Source organism: Myotis davidii, unplaced genomic scaffold, assembly GCF_000327345.1.
Source record: "Myotis davidii unplaced genomic scaffold, ASM32734v1 scaffold512, whole genome shotgun sequence".
Classification (NCBI taxonomy): Eukaryota; Metazoa; Chordata; class Mammalia; order Chiroptera; family Vespertilionidae; genus Myotis; species Myotis davidii.
Genome location: NW_006284323.1, coordinates 77,850 through 86,059, shown reverse-complemented (window position 1 = coordinate 86,059; position 8,210 = coordinate 77,850).

The following is an 8,210-nucleotide window of genomic DNA, read 5'->3' as shown; positions in this document are numbered from 1 at the left end:
TGACCCAGAGCCCTTTTTCTTCACAGGGAGGCACATGAGGTCCACCTGTCCCACCACTGGTGATGAACCTCGATGACCTGATCAAGGTGGTGATGTCTTCCAGGTTTCTTTCTGTACAAAGTCACCTTCTTCCCCCTTGGTTAGTATTGTGCCAAGTCCTATTCCTTATCAAATTTACATTCACTGGTCTTTAGCATCTATTGACAACTCTTGCCTGTTTCAACTACCTCCAGGATAGTTGCCAAATAGCCATTGTCTATTTCTACCATCTTTGTGTATTTATTAGTTGTTATTCTACGGTAAGGAAGGGCTTCCTCTTCCGTTCTCCCTCATTTATATCAGTATGAACTCGTGGATTCTTGTTTGATTTAGTAGATTGTCCTCTCACACACCCCTCATTTATTCTGATACTCGAATGTCCTAGATTTGAAGGACACACACCAGCCTTATCTTGTTCTTCACCTGCCCCAGCCCTGAATCATCCATTGCTGCAAGAAACACTGAGTCCTTTTAGTGGGGCGTGGTGCTCATTGTTACTGGGGTGTCATTGCTTCTAGGCCTTCTCAGAGAGCAGAGGTAGGAAACACACACACACACACACACACACACACACAACTATACTTCTATATCTATATATGTATCTATATAGATACATAGATATCTATATTAACCCAGTATTTCCTATTCTGATCCAACACCTCAGGTTCTTTCAGCCTTCCCTGTTTCTATGTAAATAAAACCCTTTCAGGCACCAAGAAGCTTGGCCTCCATGAGTCTAAGTATATTATTTCCTGGCTTATGTGCTCTGTGTAATTAATATCCTGACCTCGTCAGCTCCCTGTCACCTTTTGTCACTGCCTTTTCCTCCCCAAGTCTCTCCCTCCCCACGTTGCTTCCTCGGCCTCCTGGCGTGCCTCCACCACACCTTTGCTCGAAGGCCAGCCTCTGGCTTTGTTCTGACTCTCCATCCAGATGCTGCCAGGAGAGTCTGCTGTTCAGTCCTGCTGGTTTCTCCAAAACTAACAGTCCCACCAGCTCCCAGGGTTGGCATTGTGTTCCCAGATGTAGTCTAGGTTACGGCTTCTGGAAGCATGAAGGTCTTTCCCCAAAGCCTTTGAACTCAACCTCTTCTTTGACTTCTTGACATCCTTTATAATAAAAGCCTAATATGCAAATCAACCAAACAGTGGAACAACTGGCCAGTGGGGGGCAGGGCCCGCAAGTGGGCAACGCCAGGCCAGCCAAGGTGGTAGCCAATGGGCAAAGGGAGGGGACGACGATTGGGGGGCAGCAGCAACCAGCAGCTGCAGAGGGGCGATCAGGGGGTGGGGCCAGCCACTTGCCGGCCTCATCCCCTGATTGACCTGCCAGGCACCTCCTGCAGAGGGAGGCCAGACTGTGGGAGGGCACAGGCCAGGCTGAGGGACCACCCCACCACCACCACCACCAGTGCATGAATTTTCATGCACTGGGCCTCTAGTTTATAATAATGCATTTCACTTACATTTCAATAGCCTGCTTTTGGTCTCATTTTGATTGTTGATGTTTTTCAAGAAAATCTGTATTAGTTTCCTATTGCTGCTGTAAAAAGAAATTACCACAAACTCTGGCTTAAAACAACCCAAATTTATTATCTTACTGTTCTGGAGGTCAGACGCCTGGAATGAGTCTCACTCTGGCTCCTTCTGAAGGCTCCAGGGGAAATCCATTTCCGTGCCTTCTCCAATTTACAGAACAGCCTGCAGTTGGCCTGTGACCCCTTCCTCCATCTCTATAGTCAGCATTCTTTCTCTGACCTGCGTCCCTCACCACAGTGCCATCTTCTGACTCCTGTGTCCCTCTTATAAAGAAAGGCATCTGTGATTACATCAGGCCCCACATGGATAATCCAGGATAATCTCACCTTGAGATCCATCCATCCATCCCTCTGCAAAGTCCCTTATGCTAGATAACATGACAGGTTCTGTTCCCAGGGTCTGGGGATTCACAAATCCTGGGAACTAGGATGTGGACGTCCTGGGGGTGGTAATCAGCCTACCACGCTACCAAATGCAAGTCTTAAATGTTTTTTTTCCTTTTTTTTTTACTTTATGTTTCAATTACAGTTTGCATTTAATATTATTTTGTATTAATTTCAGGTACACGGCATAGTGGTTAGATAATCATTTGCTTTACAGAGTGTTCCCCCTGATATTTTCACTACCCACCTGACACCATTCTAGTTATTGCATTATTGAATACTAGAGGCCCAGTGCACGAAAATTCACAAACCACAGTCAGACATCCTTGGCGCTGCCGCGGAGGCGGGAGAGGCTCCTGCCACCGCCGCTGCACTTGCAGCCGTCAGCCAGGCTTGTGACTCAGCGGAACTCCCGCTGTGGGAGCGCACTGACCACCAGGGGGCAGCTCCTGCATTGAGCGTCTGCCCCTTGGTGGTCAGTGCTCATCATAGCGACCAGTCGTCCTGCCATTAGGGTCAATTTGCATATTACCCTTTTATTATAAAGGATATTTCCTATACTGTACTTCACATCCCTATGACTATTTTGTAATTACCAATTTGTACTTCTCAACCCTTTCGCCTTTTTCACCCAGTTTCCCAAACCCCCTCCCCTCTTGCAACCCTCAGTCTGTTTTCTGTATCTGTGAGCTCATTTCTGTCCTGTTTGTTCATTTATTTTACTCTTTAGATTCCACACACGAGTGAAATTTTATGGTATTTGTCTTTCTCTGTCCGACTTATTTCACTTAGCATGTCCATCCATGCCGTCACAAATAGTAAGACTTCGTCCTTTTATATGGCCAAGCCAGTCTCAAATCTTAAAAGTGGGATTTTAAATCCTTTTGTTATAACACATAATGAACTACATGTAAACACTGATTAGCAAATGAACGTGTCTTGGAGATCTCTGCATTTGCACAGCAACAGAGATATACTTCATTCTTTGAGTTTGTAAAGGACTGTGCAGAATCAGTATTACTGTTCGTCATAGTTACAATGACGGTGTTCCATCCAGTTCTTTAATTTTTGTCATTCTGATAGATGAAACTGGAATCTAATTGTCTTAATTTGCATTTAATTAATTTAGAGTAAGTCTGAACATCTTACATATTGGTTGTCTATGTTTCTGTAATGTGCTTTTTATGTAATGTGTTCATTCCCTTTACCCATTTTACTAATGGATTATTATGGGTCCTTTGTACATTAAGGAAATTAGCTCTTTTTTATATATTGAAAATAGTTTACCCAGTTTCTGATGTGCCTTTTAACTTGATTTTTGTTGTTGTTGTTACACAGAAATTTTTATGCAGCCATTTTTACTAATTGTTTCCTATGTGGCCTCTGGGTTTTATTTCTTACCACACTCCTTGTTTTCTTTTAAGATTTGTTTTTAACATTTACATCTTTAATTCTCTTATATGTATTTCACTGTGAGGAATGAAATAAGGATTCACTTTTGTTCTGAGTTCCAGGCCAGGTCCTAGCCTGTCTCTCCCCACTTTCTTCACCTTTATCTTACACCAAGTTTCCATATTAATTTGTGAGATCTTAACATTTTCTTTCTGTAATATCATTCTAGGTTTTTTGAAATACATTCTTTGTTTAAAAAGAGGCCAAAACATGTCCAAAAATACTACCTTGGGAACCCCATAAATAAATACTGCAGTGCGAGGAACCCTCCACTCCAACACACAGCCGATCTTCCTACATCTTAGGCAAGGTGGATAAAGAACGGCAGGTATGCGTTCATTCATCTTAAACTTTCTAGCATGTGTTTATTCTTTTGTCTGCCTTGTTGCAAAAGCAGGACTGAAGACAACTGAATGTAGTATTCAGAATGACCCAGATGTATTTCTTGACCTTGAACATTCTTATTTCTCATTCTGTAATTAAATGAACATGCTATACAAATTTATTATTGTCACATGTAATTACTCCTTCACCATGGGGTGTTCCAGAAAAGCATGATCAACTGGATCACATTTTTTAAATTTAGAACAGTGTTTTCATTGTTGTTGTTTTGTTTTGTTTTAGAATTTTTTTTAATTTTTTAAAATATAGTTTTATTGATTTCAGAGAGGAAGGGATAGAAACATCAATCATGAATGAGAATCATTGATTGGCTGCCTCCTGCATGCCCCATACTGGGGATCAAGCCTACAGCCCACGCATGTGCCCTTGACCAGAATCAAATCCAGGACCTTTCAGTCCACAGGCCAATGCTCTGTCCACTGAGCCAAACCGGCTAGGGCATCGTTGTTGTTGTTTTTATTAAATTTATTGGGGTGACACTGGTTATAGGATCATATAGGTTCCAAGTGTGCATTTCTGTGATACATGATCTGTATATTGCATTGTGTGCCAACACCCACAGTCCAGGCATCTTCCATCCCCATATATTTGGTCCCCTTTTCCCTTTACTACCCTCCCCACTTGCTTTTTAATTGTGGGTTGTATTTCTGAGTCATAACAGTAAAGAAACTACTATAAACCCTATAATGATAGAGACATAGTGAAATTATGCCTCAAGTGCAGTACAATGGGCAGTGTTATACTGGAAACACTGATGGTTCAAAGTATAAATGCTGTCAAACCTGAACTATATGCTACCATAAGTTTCATATATCAAAATCTAGTGTGCTAACTATAACAAGCATTACACGATTACTAACTTTGCTTGTTTTCAGATCCTTGAAGGCAGAAGTTTGTGCCCAGCAGACACTAAATAAATGTTCTTTGACTAAACTTTTAATTAATTATTCAGTTCATTAAGAAGAACATGAGGTAGTTGGCCTAGGACCTGGATTTTTTCAATAGTGCACCACATAATCAGAAATCCATAAATGTTTTTACTGATAACAGTGGTGAAGTGTAGCCATTTATATTAATACAAAGATAATCTAAAACAATGTAATCAACTTAAAAGTGTAGTTACAGGTCTGGTACTAGTAACCGATCAATTTTTATCACATCAATGAGAAAACTGATATTTAACAGACAGAATCTTCCAGAGAGCTGCTTTTTTCCCCCCATGTTTGATCAATGCTATTGAACTAAGACAGCAGGATGCCATTCTGTACTGTATCACACACAGGGCAACCCAATCTCATGTTAGCCCTTCGTGAGCGTGTGTCTCAGAGGGAATCTAAAACAATGGGGGTGGTACAGCCACATCCTCAAATCTCAGTGTTCTACTTTAGGCGGGGAGGAGACCACCCCTCCACCTAACCTGCTTATCGTCTCACTGTTCCTATCACATCAGATTCAGAGTGAATTATACTGATTCATCTAAAAGGTTAAGGGATGAGAGGTTATTTTCTATAGAGTCTAAGACTTTGAACTCTAGACTAGAGGTAAAATAATGGAAGCTGAATAGCATGCAGTTCCCATAGGCTTACTGCAGGTTTTCACAGACTCTGACATTTTAAGGTTGTAGTAATAAATGAGTTGAGCCCGATTATGTCCATTTTGGGTCAAGCAGTGTGGCACAGTGAAAAGAACTTTAAAGGCAGACAGACCTGGATTCAAAACTCAGTGCTTCCACTCACCAGCTTAGTGACCTTGGACAAGTTACTTAACCGTTCTGAGCTTTAATTTGCTCATCTGTAAAATAGGGTTAGTGATGCCAGTTTCTCGGCAATATCATCATACTTAAGTAAGTTAATATATGTAAGCGCCTATCTCCGTAGTTGGCACACAGTAGGTGGTGGTATGATCACCATTCAGGCATTTACAATAGTGGTTGGGTGGCAGCACCACGCTAGGCCTGAAGCTACAACCGGAACAAGACAGTCTGTTGCCCTAGCTGGTTTGGCTCAGTGGATAGAGTGTAGGTCTGCAGACTGAAGGGTCCCAAGTTCGATTCTGGTCAAGGGCACATGCCTGGGTTGTGGACTTGATCCCCAGTAGGGGGCATGCAGGAGGCAGCCAATCTATGATTTTCTCTCATCATTGATGTTTCTATCTCTCTCTCTCCCGCTCCCTTCCTCTCTGAAATCAATAAAAAATATATTTTTTAAAAAAAAAGACAGAGTCTGTCTTCAGGGCGTTTCAGCTAATGAGATTACCCAAGGAGTTGTTCCAGGTAAAATAAGTGATGGGAAACCAACCAACTCGCATCCATCACATGCAGACTCCAGTGGTGTCCCTGACAGTCCTGGTCTTGTCCCAGAATTACCCTTCCAGGAAGGGAGCCTACTGTGTACTGATTGCTGACTGTGTGACAAGTACGGGGATAGGTATTTTAGACTCATTTCCCCCCGTAACATTGGTGTTCTTACATTTACAAATAGCCAAGATCACTTAGCTAAGTGACTGGCCCAAGTTGGTCAGCCTGCAAATTGTCTATCACCTACTCTGTCACACACCCAGGTTGGTGGCAGCCGGACAGCCTGTGGCTGTAACATGAAAAGCACCCTTGAAAGAAGCCTTTGTCCCACAGTGCCCAGGAGGCAATTTTTCGAAGGCGTGTTCTGAGTTGGGGGTGAAGAGGAGAGGTCAAAGTTTAGCTTGTGGCAGGAACAACTGGTAAAAGCCAAATTATTCTTGTGGGTTAGCAACCATGTTCAGGCAATCTGGATTTGTCAAGATGCATGGGGAGGAAATTAGGAGCCAAGGTCATGAGTAAGAAGAGGTGGGGAGGAACAAGGACAGGCAAAACTCTAAGGCGGGGTGAGAAACAACCAGCCCGTGGGCCGTATAAGGCCCGCAAATTCATTTGGTCTGGGCCTGCCAAGGCAACCATAGGTGGGACTCAAAATTCAATAAATCTAGGAGCTTTTTCATAGCAACATAAATTTATATTAAGTGGAGAGAGAGGAAGGGAAAGGGAGAGAGAACAAGAGAGAGAAAAAAACATTGATTGGTTGCCTTCCGTATGTGGCCCAACTGGGGCTCAAACCTGAAACCTGGGTATGTGCCCTAACCGGGAATGAAACCCACAACCCCTTGGTGCACAGGACAATGCTCCAACCAACTGAGCCACACCAACCAGGACTCATTATTTTCTTTTATCTTTTAAATATATTTATTTGAAGTCTACTGTAGCATTCTTTAGTTCCCAAGTAATATTTTTATTTTTTACATTGAAGAGTTAACTGTATAATAACTAGACAAACTTAGTTTGATTTTTTTCCCAAATCCATTGGGACCCTTCAGTCTGCAGGCCGACACTCTATCCACTGAGCCAAACCGGTTAGGGCCCAAATCCATTCTTTATAAAAGTTTGGGTTTTGTACAGCTGAAAATATGGTTAGTTATTTGCTAAACAAATGTAAATTTCCCACTCAGTGCATTTTCTTCAAAAGGATTCTGATCCCTGGATGATCTTCTTATGCAAATCAGCATTCTTTTTTTATTGCTTCTTCTGTCATCATGTAGAATATAATCAGGGAAATGATGTTCATGTTATAGTAGTCTAAGTAACACATAAAAAGGAATGCAAATTTCCTGAATTAAAATATAATTATGGATCAAGTAGATTAATTCTGATCTGTATCTTTAATCTTAAAAGTATGTGATTCATCGTTAGTAAAGAAAAGTGCATACATTTGGGCAAATATGTCTGGGTTTTGTAAGCGTTGCATTTTATATGAGCCTTCCAGACCAAACAAATGCAATCACTTTCTTCAGTTCTGAGCAAGGCAAAAAAAAAAAAAAAATCCCAACAAGCAGACAGGCTTGGAGAGCAAGAGTACAATTCACTAATTGGTAAATTGTTAACATTGCTTCTATCTGGTAGGAACTTTATCTTATATTACCTGTGAATATAATTTCACCAAAGTCTGGTCTCAGGGTTCTTATACTTTATGTAGAAAATTATAAAAGCCAAAATGAAATGGTTCCAGAAAATACTTCAGAGTTCTTACTTATCCATTACTAGAGGCCTGGTGCACAAATTCGTGCATGGGTGGGGTCCGGCCGGCCCACCATAATGGGGGCCCATTAGGCTGGGCTGGCAGCGGGGAGGGGCCATGGGTGGTTGGCAGCTGGCCCTGCCCCTGATTGAGGTGTTGGGGGACAATTGGGGCCTGGATCAGACTGGATCAGTCGTTCTGGTCATTCTGCCATTCTGGTTGCTGGGCTTTTATATAGAGACTAGAGGCCCGGTGCACAAAAATTTGTGCACTTGGGCCGAAACCGGTTTGGCTCAGTGGATAGAGCGTCGGCCTGCAGACTGAAGGGTCCCGGGTTCAATTCCGGTCAAGGG